We start from the raw sequence: 23644 nt of genomic DNA, 5'->3' as shown, positions 1-23644 counted from the left end.
CAGGGAGTGAGAAAGTATGGCTAAAGGAAAAACATATTAACTAATTGCACATGCATGTAAGTGCTAATATGATTTCATACTTTTACATTTGTGTCCGTTCACTTTACAGGGGTTTTTTAGCTTAAAAAAAATATTGATGGCTATGAATGTATGCTGCACGTAAGGATCAGCTGATTTGTGAACAAACAGCAAAAGGGCTGTGACACTCCAATACTGCTAATCAGGAGGGTCCATCCAAGGGGATGGATCCCTAATAATCACAGGTTGACGGCCCACCCTTTAGTGTCTGAATGCATTTTCACAATAATGTATAATGCTAATATTATTTTTGATATTTTTTCCTGCCAGTGCAAAACAGGGACTTCGGTGTTTTTTTCAGAGGATATCTAGAGATACTATAGATATTGAAAATCTAGGGAAATCATAAGTAGGTGGCCGAAATATAACCATGAAAATGGAAAAATCTACTCTGGTGGATCAGTTGTTTGTAAAGGGATTGTTCAGAAATAGTAAAATATTGCTGCCATCCTCCTAAAAACTTTTGCTCCATTTCACAGATTGAATATATAGTATAGTATATATATATATACTACAGCTACAATCTGATTTATTTCACTCCATTACTGGAATCACAGTCACACAGCTCAGTACTGGTGTATAGTGCCTTACATGCTGCTGCTTCTGTCTGGGTGGCACATAGAGATAGGAGCACACATTCATAAATGAGAACACCCCAACAAATTTTTCAAAAAGCCTTTAGTTTCTTTTCAGAATCAACATTCACTGTGGGATACTACAATACAAAATATTCCCTTGAGTGTGGATCATTGATTGCAAGCAAATTTTTTTATTTTGCATAACCAAAAAAAGTCATTTCCAAATTCATTCAAGATCATGTTGCAAAAATAAGTACACCTCAATGAAAGTCTTGAGAGCAAGGCTAAAGTTTACACTACAAAATTCAAATTAACAAGAATTCATCTAGAGGTCGGTATAATTATTCATTAAACAGGTCTCCAACAGACAGGTGACTATAAAAAGGTGTAACTTAACAAAAAAATTTCATGCTGTCAGCAATGGCACCACATGGAAGAGAAATGTCACAAAACCTGAGAAAGAAAATAATTTCTTTACAAAAGAAAAGAGAAGGCTACAAGAGGATCAGCAAAGATTTATTTTTCTGTCAGAATACTGTAGAACAAGTGATACAAAGATGTAACAAAAATAGAGCTGCATCCATTTCATAGGGACGTCCTGGCCGACCACAGAAGTTAACATCTAAATAGGAATGTCTTTTGATGAGAAGGATTGAAGAAAATCAATATTCAAGTTCACTGCAGTTAGATAAAGAAGTATAAACCAAACCAGGGTGAGTAATTCCTGTGACGGCGTACATTGCAGAGGAATGGCATGCATGGGTGTTGTCCTCTTCTAAAGCCCATGCACAAAAACGCCTGCCTACAATTTGTCATGGCTCATGCTGAAAAATATTATGCCTATTGGGATTCTATACTCTTTAGTGATGAGCCTAAGATAAATGTTTTTGGAACTGATGGCTTCAAAACTGTATGGCGTTGCAAAGGTGAGGAGTACAAAGAAAAATGTATGGTGCCTACATTGAAACATGGTGGTGGCAATGTCCTTATGTAGAGTGCTGCTGAGGTTGAGGAGCTGAATTTTATTTATAGCATCATGTATTCAAAGCTGTACTGTTCCATATTTAAAGGGAACATGCTACCATCACTCCATACCCTTGGTAGATGTGCACTTTTAAAACATGACAATGAACAAAAACACACTTCTACAGCCACTGTTGCATTTCTGAAGAAGAAAGCGTGAAAGTGATTCAGTGGCCAACTATGTCTTCTAATATGAACCCAATCGAACACCTATTGGTAATTCTGAATAGACAAGTTATCATCACCCGCCATACAGCATCGAGGCTTTAAAAGAGGTCGTTCTTGAAGAATAGAAAAAGACAGATGTTGTAGTATGTGCCAAATTGCTCATTGCATGCCTGGAAGTCTTGGTGCTGTCCTTAAAAATCATGAATTTCATAGAAAATACTAGATGTAGTAGATGTATTCATTTTAGCATCAACTAATTTGAGTAAAACTGAAGATTTTATAATGAACGTTTTATTTTTAACCTTATTTCATGCTGTGGGTTAAAAAAAAGTTCCATATAACTCTGCCTTGTCAAAATTTTAGAAACTCTTGTTGTGTTTATTGACATATCTATTAAAATCTTAATTTTCATAAGGGGGTGCACTCATTTATGCTGAGCACTGTATGTACCCTCTTGGGGTTTGGAAATGTACTCCTACTATTTGGTTGTGTTTCCATTTATCTTCGCCAATTCCTTCTTGCATTACAATAATGGATCATAATCTAAACTTTAGTTAGACCCAGTGATTATTACTAATCTACAGCATGCGCTGAAGTCTCGGTGTGTGTTTTTCTTGCATCTTGTGAGTTTCCTAAACCCCAATTACATGCATTCAGTTACATTCTATCATAAACTTCACCGAACGCCCACTGACAATATGGCAAGTGCCAGCAAATCCCTTTATCAAGCTTATATACTGTACATACTTACATAGATACGTAATTAAGTCCTGCATTATATTATAACTCTAGCAAATAGCAGATACATTGTAATAATTGCTTTTCTGTGTCTGTTAAACAAACATTGCCTGTCAGTCTTGGAAAAGTCAGTATTTCTCAAGATGCTTCTTTGTTCCTTTCTGTTCTGCAAACTTGTCCTCCAGTGTCCTCTATGAATAAATGTTTGCTTTATATATCCATCGTCAGCTATAAAACAAGCAGGAAAGAAAAGCCATATTGATCAAAGCAGCCTCCCGGTTCAGCAGGATAATATAAGTCCAACCACTGAGCGTTTGCATAGTTGACATAAGATATTAGAACTATCCGGCCTATCATTTGTGGACTTATGAAATACGTGTCTCTAAATGTCAGAGTAAGCTATGGATAAAGAAGAAAGCTGTGTTAAAATAATATCCACGGCGGGTTCAGCTTTTTTGACTTCAGCATTATCATCCTCCAGTACCTGTGGAGTGAGATTTCTGTATTATTACATACTCCTTAATTTTTTAGTAGTTGGCAGGAAATACCCAAATTCTACACACATACGTACATAGAAGAGAACGAGGTCCAGAGCAATGAGCAAAATTGTCTTCCCATTCTGGTGTCTTCTTTTGCCATCCAGGAGAGAAGGGTCTGGTATTTGTTTTGTTGGTTACCTAAACTACCTAAGGAGCAAATTGTGCCAAGAGCAACTGGTGACTGAATCATTGTTGCACCTTGTTTCTGATGTAAAATAGTTCTAAGGGCTCGTTCCCACTTGCGATTAAATCAGACGAGTGCAATCCGATTGAAAATCTATTAAAAATTTGTACCAATTTAATCCTATGTTTCTGTTCTCAATAGTCTTTTTTTCCCTGCTTCGAACGGATCGCGATCGAATGGGGAAAAAAAAGGCAGCACGCTGCGATTGCATGCAAAATTCGGATTGCACACACCCAGATGAGTATATGCACTCAGATATCACCCGAGTGCAGTGAAATTCCCGCGGACGCTGGCAATTAAGGAGATGGAGAAATTTCTTTCTCCGTCTCCTCCGCACCTGTGCTGCGATTATCTCATGCGAGAAGGATGGGAGCACAGAGCACTGACAGTCGGCTCACGCTCGCAGCAGAGCAGGAGCCGAGGGTCATTAGTGTATCACATGTGATGTGATTTGATAGTGGACCCAGCCCAATAGTGATCATTTTTATATAAAGTGTGCTCTATTCATTATTTAATTTCCCCTTTATTTTTTTTCTTAATTATGGGTGCAGGGTTTGGTTATCCAGATATTTTTCACCTAATTTATAATTTATCACCTTTTTAAAATGTTCTATTTTTTAGCACAATTGTACAAAATCTGTTTTCTTTTTTTTTTAGTTAAAGACCAATGTGAAACATTTTAAAGCTTCCTAAAAAATCTTTCTACTTTCTACTCAAATGGGACAAAAAGAGGCCAAAATATGCATCTTTGAAATTGTAGCAATTCATCAAACATTGAGCTCCCATTTTGACTAATTTGGTGTAATATCCTCCAAGAAAGATGAGAAAAAAAAATACCGTATTTTTCGCTTTGTAAGATGCACTTTTTTCCCCAAAATTTGGGGGGGAAATGGGGGTGCATCTTACAAAAGCGAACATGCCTTACCATGGGCCATGATCAGGGTGTGTCCCGCTGTTCGGCAGTTGCTGGCTGGTGCTGCGTGTGTCTCCGGTGTCCAGCAGTGCTGCGTGTGTGTCCGGCACTGCCCGGAGATTTCAGCGCTGAGATCTCATCTCTCAAGATCTTGGTCCCGAGATCACATCTACGTGTGCGCCGGCGGCCATTTTTTACCGGAACTACCACACACACAGGGAACCGTGGAAATGCCGGTGCTCTGGCCTGTCGCAAAATGTCAGCAGAGCCCCGGGCAGCGCTGAACACACACGCAGCACCGCTGGGAACCGGAAATACCCGTAGCACCGGCCAGCAACCGCCGGGCACCCGGAGAAACCCGGCAGCAGCATAAGACCCCGCAGCAGCTGCCTGAATGCGGCCTTCAGCATCATCCCACTCCTGCCTCCTCCAGCAGTGACCCTGTGACCCCGCTACACCGCAGCCACCAACCCTGGTAAGCAATAAGATGCAAGGATTAAAAGAAGCACCACCATTTTATTAAAAAATATTTTTTTCTTATTTTTCTCCTCAAAATTTGTGGTGCGTCTTATAATCCGGAACATCTTATAAAGCGAAAAATACGGTACTTAAAAAATGCAAATGATGAATTGGGACCTTGAAGTTCACACAGGTTGCTGTTTGACTTTGTCATAATCACCAAAAATACCAATGGAAGAGGAGCCCTTTTTTATGGATTTCAGAATTTTCTGGCTCCTGCCTGTAAAATATATATATTATATAAACCAATAATATGAATTAATATTACACAGGGAGCACAGAGTATAGCTAATGGTACTGCATTATGACACAAGAGAGGATGTTTAACAGGATCTTGGTAATTACTAGGTTAATTGCTTTACTCTTTCAACTGTTCTTATAAAACCTGGATCACTCTCACAATTGAAGCTACCGCACAAAAGGATTGAATCTAGAAGTAACTAAATATAAGGAAATTCACACGGCATTTATGTAAAGCTATGACAATTTATTTGTTAGAAATGTAAAATGTGCCTTTTGATGCTGAAGACCAAACCTGTGCCCAACGGCCCTTCTTGACAACTTCTCCTTGACCACGAGGAGGTTGTATGGTATTCTGTATGGTGTCTAATTTAGTCTGAAGCGTTATGTAATTATAACACACAATACTTACCTTTTTCAGAATTTTAATACATTTATATACTGTAATTTATACAATGTGATTTTCTGGATTTTATTTTTGATATTCTATCTCTTAATGTTAAAATTAACCTACCCTTAAAATTATAGACTGTTCATGTCTTTGTCAGTGGGCAAACATACAAAATCCACAAGGGATCAAATACTTATTTCCCCCACTGTACAGTATACGGTAAATCTAAGAGGAGGCTCCGACGTATACCACTACATAGGCATGCAGTAACGTACGTTTCAGGCTCCATGCAATATAGGCCTTTATTCTGTATAGCCTACAAGGATACTTGTGTGAATAGAATTGAAATTTCCCTGCGTAAATGAAAATTGTTTAACGTAATGTGAGCAGAACCTATAATGTCCTTATGTTGGAAAACTGGCACCCATAGCTTAACACTAACTGTATGAGAAGAATTGTTTCTCAACAGTTCAGAAGAACAGATCCCATTGTATGGTCATATTAATGCAGTATTTTGTCGTAAGATAAGTTATCGGGAGAGAACTAATAAAAGCTCCTTGGATTCCTGCAAGCTGGACAACTTCAAAGAGGCAAGGAGTCATGATATACAGTGTTGGCCATGGGGGCAATTTCATAGACCGCCAAAGTCAATTGGGAAGGGATGGGGGAACTTGGTCATGCCATGTCACAACTATCCAATGATCCAGGAGACTTCCAATGCGCTGAGTAGCGCCGACAAGCAGCATTTTTTCAGTGGCTGATCAGAGGTGGGCAAGCTAAACTTTTTTCTCAGTATAAGGTGTGAGCTTGATTATATCGGTCTCTGCCTATGCAGAGAGCAACAGCCAATGAAGAACTCATTTTGACTACTGCATTCTTCATAGGCAATAACCAAGATTACAGGGGCCGAATCATCTCTCCTTTATCGCTCTGCCTCTACTCTCACTCTTATTCTAGTGATACCTGCTGGGAGAGCTGTCCTAAATTTAGCAAAGTTTCCTCTGTAAAAAAAAAAAATGTATAATAAATTTTACATTTTTGCAAACTTTTTCTGACCCTATTCGGGGTTAACACTAACGTTAGGGTTAGAGCTTGCATAATAAAATAGGTATACGAAAATAAAAACACAAAAATGAAAGAAAAAAGGAAAAAAAATAGAATGTATATATTTTTTATTTTTAAGATTTTATGTTGGATTTTAGCAAAAAAACATTAACTAGAGGGCCAAAGGCCTAACATATGATTGGAGGTTAAGGGGTATAATACTGGCGGAAGGGACGCAGAGAGCTAACGGTGCATGATTAAGGAAGCGCCAATACTTCTGCTCATTCTATGCCAATTATGGTACATGTAACATGAGGAAGGTTCTCAATTCAATAAAAGGGTTATTCCACAAATAAAACGTAAACTAAACCAAGCACACAATCTCTGTTTCTGTGTTTCTCCCTGCTCTGGATTGGTGCTGTGCAGAGACATACCATGGTGATGTAGCCTGTATATATTCTCCAAATGCAGTAGAGGAGGAGCGGAAGATGAGCATCAAAGGTTTACTCCTCTTTCACAACCTTAGAGGGTGAATGACCTGTGATTATGTGTCTATGCTGTAACACAGGTCCTTTTCCTTTTCTAGCATTGGAAACTGCACTAATAGTGCAAGATTGGAATTATCAGCCCAGTTCCTGCTTTATGAAGGTAGTCAACCGGCCTACTGGGAATCAGCCCAGTCTGACAGAAGACCAGTCAGGGGCTGAGCCTGAGGAAGAAAGACTACAGAATGAAGCTTCAGCAGAACTATGAGGAACTACTGTGAAGAATGAGTGACACATAAGGTTTTCTGCCGGCTGCCTGCCGACAAGCCACCAACAGAGAAGGAAAAAAACGCGAAGGACAAGATATAGAAAGAAATTAAGAAATTTGAGGGGAAAGATGCTATTTAGGCACTATTGGCATTTAATAGGTGTCTCCTTTAGACTCCGCTTTTTTGTGTATGAGGGTAAAACATTGCACAGAATGAACTCAAGTCTTATTACAATAATTGTTGCATTGAAAGACAAGTATAAACCTATGTTTAGACTTTGCGGATGTGTGTGTTGTGCTGTATACAATTGCCTACAACCTAAAACACCATATACTCACATTGGAATTGGCACTTACAAGCTTATTCACAATTCAGTAAGTGGAACAGGGGATCTTTTGTTCTTTTGAACAGGTAAATGAGTCAGAAAAATTATAATCAAATTAGAACATGGAAATGCAACAGACAAATTTAATCTGCAGATATATTTTCAATCCAGTGGTGGAAATACTTTTTATTTTAGAGGATATTGAATTATGGACCATCATAGATGTAAAAATTCACAACAGCTGATCAAAAAGTCTCAAATTGCTCCAAATTGATGAAGTATGTGGCCTATTAAATTTGGTAAACTCTGTAGCCCTACAGCAGGCAAACATGAAATATATGAAATGTAGATTACATTACTGCTCTAGAAAATATGAAAATTTAGAATACTTAGCGCATAAATTGGCCAATTCATGTGTACCCAGCAGCCAGGGTAATGCGATTCTCGTTGCTGGGACCTATCGTATTTAAGACTCCTCTCATGGGCAAAAGTCTACATTTATTTGGGAAGGTTGGATCCTGCTGTAATTAAAACCACCAGAGGCTGAGGGGTGGAGTGCTCAGTCAGAGAGCCTATGTATAAAAATAGCAAAAGACTGACCATCATTTCCAAACAGAAATCAGGTGTGTACAGGTCCTTACTAAGAGTAGCCATCTCCATATATAACAAACAAATAAAGTAGCACTCTGTAGCGCTATAGTATGCAAACATTAAATGTCTGAAATTTGAATTGCATTACTGCACTTGAAAATTTGAGAATACTTAGTGCATAAATTGGCCAATTTCATGTTTGCATACTATAGTGCTACAGAGTGCTACTTTATTTTTTTAGTTATATATGAAGATGGCTACTCTTAGTAGTACCTGTACACACCTGATTTCTGTTTGGAAATGACGGTCAATCTTTTGATATTTGTATACTGTAAATAGGCTCTCTGATTGAGCACTCCACCCCTCAGCCTCTGGCGGTTTTAATTACAGTAGGATCCTACCTTCCCATATAAGTGTAGGTGTCAGCCCATGAAAGGAGTCCTCACAGGATAGGCCCGGCAACAAGAATCGCCATATTGCGGCTGCGGGTACACATGAATTTGCCAATTTATGAGCTAAATATTCTCAATTTTTCAGATTTTCTGCAGCAGTAATGCAATTTACATCTTATGATTGCATGCTATAATGCTACAGAGTGCTACTTTATTTTGTTAGTTATATATGGAGATGACTACTCTTAGTATGCACCTGTACACACCTGATTTCTGTTTGGAAATGATGGTCAGCTTTTTGATATTTGTATTAAATTTGGTGGAATTCGCTAAACACTTTAAAAACGTTTGTGATTTTTCTGTCTCTACTAAATATGAAACATATTGGAAAAAGAATAGAATAACTTCTATGGAAATGTTTCTTCCATGTTCTAGTCCTGTTTACTACCATGAATAAGGAAATGCACTGTGTTTTCCCAGATATATAATGAGGTGTGGTAGTGTTGCATGATAATCCAAACACTAAGATAAACTAGGTTAATGTATATTTTTGACTATCCACAATACACCTGGATTACACAGAGGACAAGTCCACCGGGTTATTAGTTCATACGTTCATTATTGTGCACTTGGTAAACAGCAGCTGGGAAAAAATGCAAAATGCAAAAATCTATAAAAATTCTTGGCTTGCCTCACACAAGAAATTCTTGGAGAAAATCAATAAAGAGGATAGCCACGATTCACCAAGAATAGAGTTGTTCACACCAGTTTCGATGGAGGGGTGTGTTGGAGTGAGACTCGCCGGATCTATTAACAAATGCATGACTTTAATGAATGAATCACGTCTTAAAAATGATGCCTCGCCACATATTTTACTTCGGTTAGGGAGTGGAGTAGAGTTGAGCGACTTTGGTCCGATAACAAAATTTGAGTCGGATGAAACTGGTCCGACTAGGGCAAAAAAAAGTCGGAGTTTCGTCCGAAACCCGACCCCAAAGCAAGTCAATGGGGAATAAAAGTCGGCATTAAGTGGATGAATGTCATCCGCTCAATGACGACTTTTATTCCCCATTGACTTGCATTGGGGTCGGGTTTCGGACGAAACTCCGACTTTTTTTGCCCTAGTCGGACCAGTTTCATCCAGCTCAAAATTTGTTTCAGTCGGGTTTCATGAAACCCGATCTGACCAAAGTCGCTCAACTCTAGAGTGGAGTAAGATTTGTGGTGTAAGGTATGCCATAGCTCATCGTTGTTTCGGCTCACCTGGTGAAGTTCAGGTGGGCACACGGGCCAAGGGCGTGGGACCACAGGCAGGTAAGGCTCGTGGAAACAAGGACTAGAAGCACTGGAGGCCACAGGCAGACAGGACACAAGAAAACTAAGAGTCTGAATTCCAAGGTGTGCATCCTGGTGGGCCTTATATAGGCCTAGGGAAATTATCACATAGGATAATTCACATATGTGAAGTGAGCCTGGACTCAAGACAGGTGTGTTAAAGTCATGAATTAGACAAGCAGACATGACCATGTCCTGCCTACCCCCATTTTGTCCCAGGTCAAGCAAATCTGGCATGAAGACACCAAAAGCCGTTACATTTTTGGCCAATTCTGAGTTTAGCAAACATTTTGAAATCTTTCAGAGCCATTTAAGCCAGATTTCTGGCATAATCAGTTTGATGAGTTGGGGCAAATATATCTTCAAGAGAACCCCTATCCAATTGTCATATTTGGGCACATGGAAATCATACAGGCTAGCCCCCATGAAATAAAAGGTAATTTCAATTCATGCATCAACAGCTGATCCCTTGGAGCTCTAGCTGTTTGATTTCAGTTGATCAGCTGTTAAGATGGCTGCTGTTAGATAAGTGGTTGTAATGATGAGACTAAATGTCAAAGGGGTTGTCCGGCCTTAGGGTACATGGGTCGCCCTCCCAGGGCTGTGGAGTACTCGGTGCCGGGCCGGTCTCTCAGAGGGGATTGCCACAGCAGCGGTGACCCGGTCCGTGGCCCTGGGCGCCCATGTAAAAGGGGTTGAGTTGGGAATAAAGTTTATAAGTGATTCGTAACGCCACCTGTGGTGTTCGGCAATGTAGATGTAAGCCAACGCTGCAGACAGATCCTCTGGGACAGATGGTGTGGTGCAGCAGTGATGTTGTAGCCCTCCACAGGCAGGGCTCTAGTCCCAGGACAGTGTAGCGGAATGTTTAGGAAGAGGGTGCAGTGTTTGGCACAGAGATGTAGCAGTGCTGAGGATGTTGCAGGAAGGAGGCAAGGATACAACAGGGTGCTGTTTCGTTACCTTTACTTGGCAAACGCAGTCCAGGGCCCTGGTTACAGATGGCACAGGAGCAGGCTAGCCTGGAAGCAACTCAGGGATCTCTCTATCAGATGGGTTGTGTAGTCTGCTTCCTAGCGCTGGCTTGAGGTACATGCAGTACAGTGTTACACTGAAGTTCCTCCTTCTTATCTTCTCTTAGAACTACCTCGTATGGCTGACAGCTGTAGTCCTCTATCTCTCTTGGCTCACCCGTCGCTGTTGTGCCTTCGAGTCTTAGTTGTGAATAGAGCATTTAAAGCTTCCTATTCCTCTGGTTTCTCTTGCAGGACCTTCAGTATCCATACAACCGTGGAGACCAGGCTCCAGATCATGCGCTATCACTGTGAGGGAGCTCTCTTTCCTCAGCTCAACCTCCAGCTTCTCTCCACACGTCTACACTCGTTGCCCTCCTCACACTAACTCCTGATTTCCCTTCCTGGCCCTCAGAGAGCACTCCTCCCCCAATTCTGGTTCAGAGCTCCCTCTGCTGGCCTGGAGTGGGAACTCTGTTGCATGACATGGTTAACTGTCAGAGAGACCCTTCATTGCCTCCAAGCCTGACATCACCCTCCCTGGAGGAAGGCAATGCCACTGTGGAGACCATATTCCTGGGGGCGCCACATACAGGTCTGCAGTCACTCTGTGACTGTAGACTTGTGAATCCTCACATCGTGCACACTGAGCACTGTGAGGATTCTCTGTTGATGGTATTGGGAGGGCAGTCATGTGACTGCAAGTATGTGATTTGCATACTAACAGCCACATTCTGACTGGACATGTCCAGTCTCACGCAATACACTTGCACTGAGTGATGCTGTGCATGTCTATGCAATTCACATTCTTGCAGTCACGCGTCAGCCGCTCGCAGCACTGGAGAATCCTCACAGTGCGCAGTGCGTGTATTGTGAGGATTAACAAGTCTGCACTCACATAGTGTGACTACAGACCTGTACCCTAAGGTCGGACAACCCCTTTAAGGGTGGATTTACTGTCTGTGCACTAGTTTTCTGGTGTAATATTGACCAAATTTGTTTATAAAACAAAACAATCTTTCTTCAGAAGTAAGAATTTTTGTGGCTTTTCTTTGCTAGCTTCTTTAAGAACCCCAATACTTTACTGTACAAGTTCAACCTTTCTCCACCAATTGTACATTTTGTCACTAATTCAACTATAACCCACAATGTTATGTGTATCAAGGCAATTGTCCAGCCCTTTTTTAAAAGCTGTTATACTGTCTGCCATTACTACCTCCTGTGGTCGGCATTCCACAGTCTGACTGATCTAACTGTAAAGAACCCTTTCCTATTTATCTGACGGAATCGTGCCCCCTGGTCATCAGTATGGTTAATGTAAGTAAACAACTCATATCTATTTCATTAAGTATTTAATGCTATTGAGCTAACTATTTTGCTGCATAAAGAGATTCAGAATTTGATCGACCTGCCAGACTTTTTTCTTTTTTAACCTCTGGCCACAGAAGGAGCTACCAGTGAAGACTGAGAACAGTGGCCCCCATTTATCAAAAATGGTGTAACTAGCAGCAAATCTTTAGTGTAGTCTCTTCAACTCTGCATCCCCAATGTTATCATTATGAAATACTGCACCTTAATAATACATTTGTCACAAGTTATGCCAGCAAAACTTTTTGAGCATTGCCTTCCTAATAATAAGTCCCTGAGACCAATGTGTCAAAAGTTTCAAAATTTTCAGCAAATAGCAACTTGCACGCTAGAAATTAGCAAAAGTCCAGATGTATCAAATGACGCATGTTAATGTAGAATTTTGCATTATTTGTGACTTTTTATGTGTTAAAACACCCAATGTATCTCATATTCTTGGACTCTCTTGTAACAGGGGTGGTGCCACAGGGTTGCAGGATGGGTGATGTTGTACTGATATTTAAGAAAGGTAAGAAGGTGGATCTATTCAACCAGAGGCGTAGCTAGGGTTTTGGTTCAGGCGGGGGTGAAACTTCTGAGTGGGCCCTTAACCAGAGAACCTCAGCAGATGACCGCGCTGTTACCAAAAATAATTTATATAATCTATATATATATATTCCATTATTGCGGCGTCAGCGCGGCCCCCCAGTGCGCACCGCAATAATGGAAGAGAGAGCGTCACATGACGCTCCCTCTCCCATCATTACCCTCTTCCTCTGACACATAGTGGGTGCGCGATGACGAGTGCCGGTCTGACTGCCACGCAGCTCCTGACATCAGAACAGAGCCGCCGCTGAAATCAGCGTGGGAGTGAGGAGAGGTGAGTATAGTGTCTTTTTAATTTATATAGTGAGTCCTGGTTGTATGATTATGATACCCCGTATGGGGGGGCGGCAGCATGATACCCGTATGAGGGGGCAACATGATATACCCCGTATGAGGAGGGGGCAGCATGATACCCCGTATGAGGGGGTAGTATGACACCCCGTATGAGGAGGGGGCAGCATGATACCCCTGCATGAGGAGTGCAGCATGATACCCCATATAAGGGAGGGCAGCATGATACCCCATGAGGGGGCAGCATGATACCCTATGAGGGGGGCTGCATTATATTCTGAAGGGGCTACATTATATTTTGGGGGGGCTGTATTATAGAGAAAGAAAGAACAGAGAGAGAAAGAACAGAGAGAAAGAAAGAACAGAGAGAGAGAGAAAGAGAAGAAAGAAAGAACAGAGAAAGAAAGAACAGAGAGAAAGAAAGAACAGAGTGAGAGAAAGGAAGAACAGAGAGAGAGAAAGAAATAACTGAGAGAAAGAAAGAACAGAGAGAAAGAAAGAAAGATTAGAGAGAGAAAGAAAGATTAGAGAGAAAGAGGGGAAAGAGTGAACAGAGCAAAAGAAAGAACAGAGAGAGAGAAAGAGGGGAAAGAAAGGAGAAAGAAAGAAAGAAGAGAGAAAGAACAGAGAAAAAAAAGATTAGAGAGAGGAAGAAAGAACAGAGAGCGAGAAAGAAAGAGAGAGAAAGAAAGATTCTATAAAGAAACTATAGCAGCCCGGTTCCCATTGTAGTGCACACCTGAGCCTCCGAATGCAGGACATATCATGATCCGCTCACATGGCCGACATCCCCAAGTCCAAGGCGATCCCGCTGTCCGCACTGTCAGAGGAGACACGGTGATGGATCTGAAGCATTCCCTAAAGTGCCTCCACGGTTCCGTCACAATCTCCGTCCGAAATTACCTCATTTCCGGTCAGCTTTCAGCACGTCACTTCCGGTGGAACGTCACATGCGAATTTTAAAGTGCTCCTCGGGGCTCTGCCGTGTACTCCTGTGTCCGTGGGAAAAGTAAGCTCCTGACCGGGGCAGACTCTCTCTCAAAATCAAGACGGTTGGGAGGTATGAATGCTCCCCACCATACACCTTGTTCACGCATAGCTCCGCACACCTCATACACACACGGTTCCACTTTCTATGCCTCGCACACACACGGCTCCACTCCGTACACCTTGCACACACATGGCTCCATTCAGTACACACATGGCTTCACTCCGTAAATCTCGCACACATGCGGCTCTGCTCCGTACACCTCATACACACACAGCTCCGCTCCGTACACCTCGTACACACTTGGCTCCGCTCCTTACACCTCGTAAACACGCAGCTTTGCTCCGTACACCTCATACACACACGGCTCCGTACACCTCATACACACACGGCTCCGCTCCGTACACCTTGTACACACACGGCTCCGTACACTTCGCACACACGCTATCCGCTCCGTACACCACGTACACACGCGGTTCCGCTCCGTACACCTCGTACACACATGGCTCTGCTCCGTACACCTCGTACACACACGGCTCCGCTCCGTACACCTCGTACACACTTGGCTCCGCTCCTTACACCTCGTAAACACGCAGCTTCGCTCCGTACACCACATACACGGCTCCGTACACCTCATACACACACGGCTAAGCTCCGTACACCTTGTACACACACGACTCCATACACCTCGTACACGCGCTCCGCTCCGTACACCTCGTACACACACGGCTCCGCTCCATACACCTCGTACACACGTGGCTCTGCTCTGTACACCTCGTACACACACAGCTCTGCTACATGCACCCTGTAAACCCCTCCTGACCCCACACATAAACTTCCCCTCATCCAGCAGCATGACAACCAGCACGACAGAGTCCTTCAGACACGAAGCCCCTGATCATGTGACCTTGACTCCTCCCCCTCCTGTGACCTCATCACAGGTCCTATTGCAGAGAAGAGAACATAGCAGCAGAGCAGGGAGTTCATAGAATCATAGAATCGTAGAGTGGGAAGGGACCTCCTGGGCCATCTGGTCCAACCCCCTGCTCAAAGCAGGATTCGTTAAATCATCCCAGACAGATGTCTGTCCACCCTCTGTTTGAAGACTTCTATTGAAAGAGAACTCACCACCTCTCGTGGCAGCCGGTTCCACTCATTGATCACTCTAACTGTCAAAAAGTTTTTTCTAATATCTAATCTGTGTCTCCTCCCATTCAGTTTCATCCCATTGTTTCTAGTCTTTCCTTGTGCAAATGAGAATAAAGATGATCCTTCTACAATGTGACAGCCCTTGAGATATTTGTAGACAGCTATTAAGTCTCCTCTCAGTCTTCTCTTCTGCAAGCTAAACATTCCCAAATCCTGCAACCTTTCCTCATAAGATAAGGTTTGCAGACCGGTCACCATTATGGTCGCTCTTTTCTGAACTTGCTCCAGTTTGTTGATGTGTTTTTTAAAATGTGGCGCCAAAACTGGAGGCAGTATTCCAGATGAGGTCTGACCAGAGAGGAGTAGAGGGCCTTTTTTTGCTGCTGCATCACACTGTTGACTCATATTCAGTCTGTGATCTATTAGTATACCCAAGTCTTTTCAGATGTGCTGTTGCTTAGCCCTATTCCTCCCATTCTGTGTATGCTTTTTTCATTTTCATTGCCCAGATGTAGTACTTTGCATTTTTCCCTGTTAAAAAAACATTCTGTTAGTTGCTGCCCACTGCTCCAGTTTATTTATATCTTTTTGAATCTTCTTTCTCTTCTCTAGTATTAGCTATCCCTCCAAGCTTTGTGTCATCAGCAAATTTAATCAGTTTACCCTCAATTCCTTCATCTAAATTGTTGATAAAGATGTTGAACAATACAGGGCCCAGGACAGAGCCCTGTGGTACCCCACTTGAGACATTCTTCCACCTGGATGTGCAGCCATTTACAACCACTCTTTGGGTCCGATCACTAAGCCAGTTATGAATCCACCTAACAGTTGCCTTGTCCATTCCATACTTAGCCATTTTTTCAATAAGGATTGTGTGAGATACTTTGTCAAATGCTTTGCTGAAGTCAAGATATACTATATCTACAGCATTTCCCTGATCCACCCAATCAGTGATTCTGTCATAGAAGGAAATTAAGTTAGTCCTAATGATCTTAATGATTAGATGATCGATTCTCCTTGCTCTGCAGCAAATAGTTACAGCCCCCCCCCCCCCCCGGTAGCTACGCTACTGCATTCAACTACTGTCTGGTAAGCCTGACATCAGTAGTGTGCAAATTTTTTTAGGTCATTACAAGAGATGATCTACAGAAATATATTGTAGATAATAATATAATAACTGACAACCAACATGACTTCATGAAGGATAGGTCATGTCTAACCAACATGTTGGGGTTCTGTGAGGAAGTAAGTGCAAGTCTGGTAATGTGGCTGATGTTATTTTTCTGGACTTTGCAAAGGCATTTGATACTGTACCACATAACAGCCATATTCTGAAGCGACAGAAGCAAGGACTGGGGCAAACTAAATGCAGATGGGTAAGGAATTGGCTAAATAACAGGAAACAAAGAGTCATCATAAATGATACATTCTCTAAATGGGATATAGTCAGCCGTGAGGACCGCAGGGATGTGTGCTAGGACCGATTCTTATTAACCTCTTTATTAATGACCTTGTGGATGGGATTGAGAGTAAAGTCTCAGTCTTAGCTGACGACACTAAACTATGTAGGATATTAAAATCTGGCCTTGATATTACAATATTACAAAACGATCTGGATAAGATGACAGAATGGGCAAACACTTGGCAAATGAGATTTAATGTAGATAAATGTAGAGTAATGCACCTGGCACGGAGTAATCCGATTGCTGCATATACATTAAATGAGGCCACACTGTGGACTACAGAACAGGAGAAGGACTTGGGTATTCTGGTTAAAAGTAAGCTGAGGAGCAGCACTCAATGTCAGGCAGCAGCCGCAAAAGCAAACAAGATTTTAGAGTGTAGAAAAAGAGATAAAATCCCGCGATCCCAATGTATTGTTGCCAAGTTATAAATCACTGGTGAAGCCACATCTACAATATGGGATCCAGTTTTGGGCTCCACATTTTAAAAAGAACATTCAGAAGTTAGAGTCAGTTCAAAGGCGGCAACTAGATTACTACAAGGAATGGAAGGCCTCTCATATGAATAGAGGTTGGAAAAGAGGGGCGTGTTTAGCTTAGAAAAAAGACCCCTCAGCGGAGTTCTCATTTATATGTATAAATATATGTGTGGCCAGTACAAAACATTGGCACATGACTTATTCCTTCCACAGACCATACCAAGGACCAGGGTGCACTCATTATGTGTGGAAGGAAGGCGATTATGCAAGCTAAACAGGAAAGGGTTCTTTACAGTTAGAGCAGTCAGACTGTGGAATGCCGACCACAGGAGGTAGTAATGGCCGGCACTATAATGGCTTTTAAAAAGGGACTGAAGAATTTCCTCAGTACACATAACATTGCGTGCTATAACTAGTTCAGTGATAAAATGCACAATTGATGGAGAAAGGTTGAACTTGATGGACCTAGGGCTTTTATCAAGCTATGTAACTATGTAACTATTTAATTATGTAACTAAAAATTGTTTACAACTTAAATGCATTTCTTCTACTTCCTTTTTAAGACAGCTATGACCTGTATAGAATATGCAACTTTTTTCTAGAACTGAATAATAAGTATGTAGTACTTCACTCCAAAAGGTAAGCAGGGCACCCTTTTATCATTTTTTTTAAGTTTTGGCATAGGTACTAAAAACATGTAATAAATGGAGTTAAAACATTGATAAATTTGGCATGAGCATTACGATAATGAAATGTCACAATTTGGGTAAAAATGGTGCAAGCATAATGATAAATGTAGCCTGGTATGTCAGATGTATCACAATTACGGTTGTGTTTTTAAAGCATTTTTTAATCTTTTATTGTTTTAGGATGTATCACATTTTTAGAAAATTACATTTTCTACATTTAAATCCATTATTTTACACAGACTAAACTATCTGACATACTGTACCATATATACATACTGTCACCTAGGATCTACGAAATAATAAGAATTTCCCCTGACATTGCAGAGAGTGTGTGCTGCTGAGCAGCCAGGTGTGGCTGCAGAAAGTAATATGTGGGTTTTATGTGCTGTTTGCTGCTGACTCCTACAGAGAAACCGGAATTACTGGTTGCGGACTAAGAACGCTGTATTCTCCAGCCATATGTTACTTACAGTATTTCCAAATATGGCAGTGCAAATGTCTTAACACCCAGCAAGCGGAAAAAGTCTAAGGAATGTCTGTATTTTCAGGTCTTTGGGTTTCTGCCTACATAGAAAGTCCAACATAGTGCCATGACTATCGATTATGGTCACCACTAATCAGTGGTTCTCTGTAAGGTGTAAACCTCTCTCACTGTATACAATGTTATTACAGGGAGTCTAACAATGTCCAAGACCAGGTCATTTACTCCCATTCCTGGCCAGGTACATTTTTTAGTTTTTTTTATACATAAAGTTTAAAGTGAACCTGTCAGCAGGATTGTGCACAGTAACCTACAGTCAGTGTCAGGTCGGCGCCATGATACTGATTAAAATGATACCTTGGTTGATGAAATCTGTCTTGTGGTTGTTTAATTTTTATTTTCAGTTTTGTGTTAATGATATTCTCGTGTTCCAGGGTGGCCTGTGGAGGGATCTTCATGTGGTGTCTGATTAGATATTCATAATGCAGGCTGCTGATAGGTCACTGATCAACCAAGGTATCATTTTAGTCAGCATAACAGCCCCGACCTGACACTGTCTGTAGGTTACTGTGCACAATCCTGCTGACAGGTTTCCTTTAAGTGGCGTACATTTTTTTCTTGTTCAGATATTCTAATAATTTTTGCATATTTTTTTCATGATACGTGGGGCTTCATTTTTATGTTTCTGTGATATTTTCCCTTTCTTTTGCTGATATCAGTCTGTTTTTAACATTTTTAATTTTTTTTAATGACCACAAAGAATGTCTAAAATACATTTAAAAATGTGTTCCCTATTCTAAAATAAACATTTGTATATGTCAAATGTGTTATTTTTGTTTTAATGGAGGCAGGGCTAGTAATAGCAATTTAAATTGACAGTGGCATTATAATTTTTTAATTTATTTACCTGTTTTTTTTATTTATTTATGCTTCATTTATTTTACACATTGTACCAATGAACACCAGTCTCTCACTCACAGTTCTGTAGTGCTTAGAAGAAAGTCTGGTAGCTGCTCCTTGGTCCTGATGAAGTGGAGCCGAGTTTGTTGTGTTGAACTGTTCTTTCACGTTAACTGATTCGTCTTCTTCCGGATCCACCCTCATCCTTACTACATTGGAGAATTTGTAATTTTTTTTGAGCATGTTGTTTACTACATATTATTCCCGGGACATGGTTTGAACTTTGCGAAATATGGGGGGAGGAAGCCAACTAGGAGCATTATGTAGCACATATAAAAATTGTGGCATAAGGATCGTCTTGATAAGATTTCCTCTACCTTCAACTGATAGAGGGAGTTTGGACCATGCGTTAACCTCAGTTCTAAATTTATCTAACAAAGGGTCTACGTTTAATGTTCCATATTATTTAGGATTGGTACTGACAGTTATTCGCAAGCATGTAAACTTGTCTACAATTTGTAACTGAGATTATTTCACGATTGGAGAATGGTGCATAGGATTTACTGGCATCAGGTCAGATTTATTCCGATTAATTGATAAACCTGGCTACCTTACAATGTTAGTCATGATTGAGAGTATTAGACTGATTGAGGAAGTTATGTTATCTATAAAAAGCAGCATATCATCTGCATCTCTTTCCCACTTTCAATGTTGAGCGATTATTGGTACTACACATGTTGATTTTTTCTCTCAGGTTATAGGTGCCCTGGGAGAACTATTCTGGCTATGCAATGCGACTCTTTCCTTCTGACACCGTCCTGGAGATCGATCCTGCAGTAACTGGACATTATCTTCTCCCCAGAAGCTGGTACTTAATTTACCAGTCTCTTAAGATGCACTTATTGTCCTGCCTGTCTTTCACAGTCACGAGACTCCCTCTTCACTACCTGAACACATCCTGCTTCTTGTTCAATACCAACATACAGCAAGGTGCAGGGAAGAAATGACTAGTCCAAGTGCACACAAATCAGAGGGGAACATTGTCTCTTAAAGTCACAGTGTAATTCAGTTCTTAGCAGGGGCTAACCCCTACACAGATCTAGAGTTCCTGCTAGTATCAGAGCGCGTGAACCTTGCCTAAGAGTCCGGCCACCTCTGAAGTGGCTAGTATCCTTGGCAATGAGTTGTACGCTACATTATTAAAAATTCCTCTGTTCTTGAAAATAGAGATGATTTTTAGAAAGAGGTAAATTGCTTGTTTATACATATTTAATGAGACAAACATTTTAAGTAGGAACTGACACCAAAACAGTGTTCTTGAATGTCATCATCTAGCAAGAAGACGTGCCAGTTGAAAGAGATGTCATTGCTTTGTGTACTGCTTGTGAGTTTGGAGCAATATTATGGTCCTGGAACTCGAAGACCACAGAGTGGTTGGTGGCCAAACAGGAAATGGTCTAGCTGTAACAAGGATAAACTCAAGACTTGTATAATCCCATAAAATAGAACATAACTTGTTTGTACTGTGTTTAGAAGCTGGTTATTGTTGACCATTAATACAGACAGGTTCTTCTATAGCCGTCAACACCACCGTAGTTCACACAACAATATTTGTGGTCCAAGTCACAGCAATTGGTAAGAGACTTGTGTCCATTGTGATAAAAATAAGTATTCTTGTTTCTTGTGCGAAATGTCTGCAATATTCTAGTGGGAGCAAAACCTCCTCAAGAGAGTAATATATGTAAAGCGCTGTGGAATTAATGGCGGTATATAAGTAAAATAAATAAATAAGAGAGACCGAATTCCATACTGTAAGTGCTGATTAATGCTGGTCTATCATTTGTTCTCTGGTAAGAATAAGAAAGTAAGGTATGAGTGAATAATTTTAGCATATAACAGCTGTAATTTCACACTGTGCATTTACTAGTTCTCAAAACAGAGAGTTGTGGTACTGAAAACAGGTTTCATACTGTATTTCCCCAAGAAAATATACAAATAAATGTCTGGAAAATACTGTCACATAACAGTGTGTGATGTGCTATGGTATGGTAGTTGAGATCTGTATTGTAAAGTTTTGAGGGGGATTTGGTATTAAAAATCAGGAAGGGGGCTTCTCTGGTAATATAAAGGGTGCTATTATGGCCTTATACAAAAAACCAAGTGCTTCGGTCTTTGCAGCTGGCTTCTATTCTGATGGATTTGTCCTGACTAATGGGACCCGCCAGGGTTGCCCCCTTTCCCCTATAATTTTTGCTTTAGTCATGGAGCCCCTAGCGGAGTCCATTAGGCTCAACCCGGAAATCTCTGGAGTTAAAATAGGCCCTGTAGAGCATAAGATCGGTCTATATGCAGACAATGTAATTCTCTCTTGCACTGATAGTGAAAGATCATTGATAGGGATCAAAAACGCTCTCCTTGAATTTTCTAAGATTTCATATTACAAGCTAAACGAAGGAAAATCAGTTCTCTTCTCGGTTAATGTTCCACTATCTGTTAGAAATAGAATCTCCTCACTTGACCCATATACTTGGGCCCGGGACAGCTTCTCGTACCTAGGACTAAGGATTTGTAAACTTTCCAATATTGTCAAACAGAATTGTAATACTCTGCTTGATTCCATTCGAAAGGACATAGACAATCAAATACATTTACCCCTTTCCTGGATGGCGCGCATTCAGATAGTTAAGATGATGTTCCTACCAAAAATTATTTATTTATTCCGTTGTCTTCCTTTGAGGTTCCCCAAGAGGTTTCTCTCTCTTCTGCAGGCAGTTGTGAGCAGATTTATTTGGGGGTCCTGAATTTTTATTTGTACCATAAAGCAGCAGTTCTAGAGGCGTTAAGTGAGTGGTATGATGATTCTAGTACTCACAAATGGGTGCTTGTGGAGACAAACTTGGCCCCGCGTGGGACTTTGAGAATTCTACTGGAGGCCCGGATGCTTGGTTCCTTTGCCCCCTCTCTTCCCTTGCAGACAATGAAAGTGGCATTTTCTTACTGGTCTGATCTGGTCTCTTCTCGTCAGGTGATTAAATTTGAGTCTATCTCTATTAGAGACTCGGCGCCTCATGTGGATGGCATCACGTTAGGCAATTGGGTGAGGAATGGTATTGTGGTCATGAAAGATATCCTCTTAATTCAGGAGTTGAAACCTTTCTCTGTCCTAATGGATGAATTTGGCCTTCACAGAAATAACTTCTACCAGTACCTGCAAATTCGGCATTTTTAAATTCATGTGTATTTCCCTTATCCTGCCATAATGCTGTTTGCTCGCCAATACAGCGGTTTTTTAGTTCTTCCTCCTTGTGACATCGGCGGCTATGTCCGCCGATGCCCCTTCTGTAGCAGCGCGCGCCGCAGCGTTTCCTTACCTGCGCGCTCCCGTCCGGGCGCGTGCCCGTCGTCCACTCTCCCTCACGGCGGCTCCTGGCTCCCGCCCCCTGTCTCGTGCACGCCTCCTCCCGCTCTCTCTCTCTCCAGCGGTGGGCGGCGCTGAGGGGCTGGACTGGGGGACGCACTTCCGGGGGTTGGTCTATTTCAGGCGTCCTCGCTGTTAGGAGGACGCCTGATGATTGTGTAGTTCTCTGCACCCTCTGGCCGCTACTGTTCTCCTGTAGCTTTACCTTTCTCTGCCTTTTCTCCCTTCCGTCCTCAGTGTCGTTCCCTTGCTCTCCTCAGTCTGCCCAGGCGCTGCTTCCTTTCCATTCCCTGTGCCCGTCCTCTGTCTCCAGTTCGCCCTGGTCCTTTCCCTTGCCATTTCCGTATTGTGTCTTTTCCTGTACTCCCCGTCCCTGCTTGTATATCAGTCCGCTGCCTCTCCAGGCCTTTTGTCCGTGGAGCCGTCCCTCTTGGTTCCGGCTGTCGCGCCTCCGTCCTCTGTGGTCCTGCCCCAAACGATCCCTGTATAGGGGTCGGTCATCACCTGGCGTGCTCGGCCCAGGGGCTCTGGATCCGCGATCCAGAGGGTCCACTCTCTGACTTAGTTTCTCATCAGCATTACAGTATCATCAGGCCATGGACCCCGCCAGTGCCGCGGCTGCCACTCAAAAGGAACTGCTTTTCCTAAGAGAGAATCAGACCCGTATCATGTCATTTATGAAGTCCATGGACACCCGGCTCTCCGCCCTGCAAACCGCTGACCCAGCGCATGCACCTCTCTTAGTCAGTCTCCAGCAGGAGCTCGCACAGCAGCGCGATGCTCAATCTCACATTTTGGGGTATATGGCGTCCGTGGATGATCGGCTGCTGTCTTTGCAGTCCTCTGCGGCCGCTTCTACCCAAGCCCGGGACGCTGTCTCTTTCCCTCCTCCCCGTCTTGGTAAGCCGCCTAGGTACTCTGGGGACCCAAAATTGTGTAGGGGATTTTTAAACCAGTGCAGGTTGCACTTTGATCTTCTGCCCCAACAATACCCCACGGATCGTGCTA

General features: G+C 41.9%; 1 long non-coding RNA gene across 1 annotated transcript in view; it reads right to left on the bottom strand.

Annotated features, from left to right (window-relative positions):
• Nucleotides 1-739: 739 nt before the first annotated feature.
• Nucleotides 740-23644, bottom strand: part of LOC141095914 (uncharacterized) — a 68496-nt gene continuing 45591 nt past the window's right edge. The window contains exon 2 of the long non-coding RNA XR_012233497.1: nt 740-2813. This is a non-coding gene — a long non-coding RNA (uncharacterized lncRNA). The remainder of the gene's footprint in view (nt 2814-23644) is intronic.

The sequence above is a fragment of the Dendrobates tinctorius genome, unplaced genomic scaffold (genome assembly GCF_039654945.1).
Source record: "Dendrobates tinctorius isolate UK_male_01 unplaced genomic scaffold, ASM3965494v1 ptg000070l, whole genome shotgun sequence".
NCBI lineage: Eukaryota > Metazoa > Chordata > Amphibia > Anura > Dendrobatidae > Dendrobates > Dendrobates tinctorius.
This window is presented reverse-complemented; position numbering and strand designations above follow the sequence as displayed.